A 2,535-nucleotide genomic window follows, 5' to 3' on the forward strand; every position below is an offset into this window, starting at 1 on the left:
TTAATGGCATGAACACCATCAGTAGCGTGGTGGGTCGGACTGGGTTCCCACAGGGGTCCTGCCATCTTGTGGGGCAAGCTCACTATGCTTTATTGGCAGCCCACAGGCATTCTTGTGTGCTCAGTTACGCATGCTCAGTTGTGTCCCACGCTTCGACCCCATGGACTGTATGTAGCCTGTCGGGTTCCTCTGTCCATGGAATTCTACAGGCGAGAATACTGGAGTGGGTTGCCATTTCCTAGTCCAGGGGATCTTCCCAAGCCAGGAATCAAACCCACGTCTCCGGTGTCTTCTGCATTGGCAGGCAGATTCTTTACCTCTGCACCATCTGGGAAGCCCATTGGCAGCCCACAGCTTGTGTTAATTGTACAGCCATCTCTATGAAGGGTTAGTCCCTGAAAGGTGCAGGGTTGGCCCTCCTGAAACCAGTTTGCTTTCTAGGGCCTGGTTAAGTAGAGTAGTGGGTCAGTTTGAAAGTTGTCATTCTTATTTATGGCTCTCTGATTTTTTTTCTCACTATGTATGTCATGATACATACCCCCTCCATTGAACCCACCAACTGTTCAGACATCGTGCTTTTGATGGTTTGCGTTGAGCATCGATGCTCTGAGAGACTTCATCTTTAAGACCTTGTTGAATTCTTTTAAGCAGGTACTATTTATAACAGTTTCCTTGCTAACAGTGATTTTATGAATGTACTTTCATGAAAAGTATTTTTGAAGCTTACTGGCAATTTATAAAAATAGAATATATGAAGATTCTAGCATCCTATACCTTCTACAGTGTACCAACCAAAAACATAAGATATTCAAATATCATATTCACTTGATAGTTACACTCAACATTTAGTAAAATATCATATAACTACTGTGTTAAATGGAGAAGGCACTGGCAACCCACTCCAGTACTCTTGCCTGGAAAATCCCATGGATGGAGGAGCCTGGAAGGCTACAGTCCCTGGGGTCACTAAGAGTCAGACACAACTGAGCGGCTTCAAAGTTGTTTTAGTTGTGCCTGACTCTTTGTGACCCCGTGGACTGTGGCTCACCAGGCTCCTCTGTCCATGGGATTCTCCAGGCAAGAGTACTGGAATGGGTTGCCATGCCCTCCTCCATGGGATCTTCCCCATCCAGGGATCAAAACTGCATCTTTTACATCTCCTGCATTGGCAGGCAGGTTCTTTACTGCTAGTGCCACCTGGGAAGCCCAGTCTTCACGAAATATTTTTTGAAACCATAAAATAAACACTTTTATGGAATGCCTGAGTAGATTCATCCACATCCTTGATCCTTAATGTGTTACAAATATGCAAAGTCACATGGAACAGGCGTTGGATGGGTTTGGTAGATCTGCAAGAAATAGACATTGATCATGGTGCACTTTAGAGGCAAAAAGCTCAGCCCGGGAGGAACTGATGTGAGAAAACCCCAAAGCAAATCCCTGACTTGAAGGTTTAAGGAAAATAGCAATGGAGGTGTCTGCAGAGGTGTCTTCATCCATCAAAATGCTTTTAGGTGTAATGAACAGAAAACCCTGACTCAGATGGGTTTGCCCCTGAAGACCTTGACTTAACCTTGGAATAACCTGGGGATCGGTAGTTTCTAAACTCCCTAGAGATTCTGTTACACAGTGAAAGTTATGAAACACTGATTTAAACAATAATAAAATGTATTAGCTCACATAACAGCAAGACTGGATGTAAAACTTCAGCAGCTCTGCGCTGCCACCTGATACCCCGGTTATTTCCATCTCTCTGGTTTCTGATCTTCGGCAGCAGTTGCAAAGATCTGCAAGATGGCTGTGGTTGGTCTAGACCACAGTGAGAGAAAGTGAAGGAGAAACCATCTCCTCCTTGGGCTCTCTCTCAGAGGCAAGCAAATGATTGCTACTGACACTTTGGACTTCACCTGATGGCTCGTTTGTCAGAGTTAGCCATTTCTGAGTCAGTCACTGGTAAGGAGAATGGGATTATCCTTAGATCTATCAAGAAGCCCTGGGAACCAAAAGTAAGATGGCCAACACCCGTGGCTTTGCCATAAAGCACAAAACCATGTGCCTGAATAAACTCTTATGAAGAAAAATAAAGTCTGGATGAAGGAGACCATTCACTGTGAATGATGAGGTGAACTGGAATGGCTTGCTTGGTTTTATTTTACATTTTACTGCTTTGAAAAATACTTATTTATTTATTTGGCTACACTGGGTCTTTGTTTCAGCATATGGGCTTAGTTGCCCTGGGCATGTGGGATCTTAATTCCCCGACCAGGAATTGAACCAGCATCCCCTGCATTAGAAGGCAGATTCTTAACCACTGGGCCAACACGGAAGTTCCTTACTGCTTTTTCTTTTCTTCAAGTCACAAAACTAATATATGTTCTTTACACAAAATTTTTAAAATTTAGGAAATTAAAATCACATTACTCTCTACCTAATAACATTATTATAATTTGGTTTTAATCATATGTTTTGTTTTATTTTATTTATTTATTTATTTATTTATTTATTTATTTATTTATTTATTATTATTATTATTAT

Source organism: Bison bison, unplaced genomic scaffold (assembly GCF_000754665.1).
Source record: "Bison bison bison isolate TAMUID 2011002044 unplaced genomic scaffold, Bison_UMD1.0 scf7180017864458, whole genome shotgun sequence".
Lineage (NCBI taxonomy): Eukaryota > Metazoa > Chordata > Mammalia > Artiodactyla > Bovidae > Bison > Bison bison.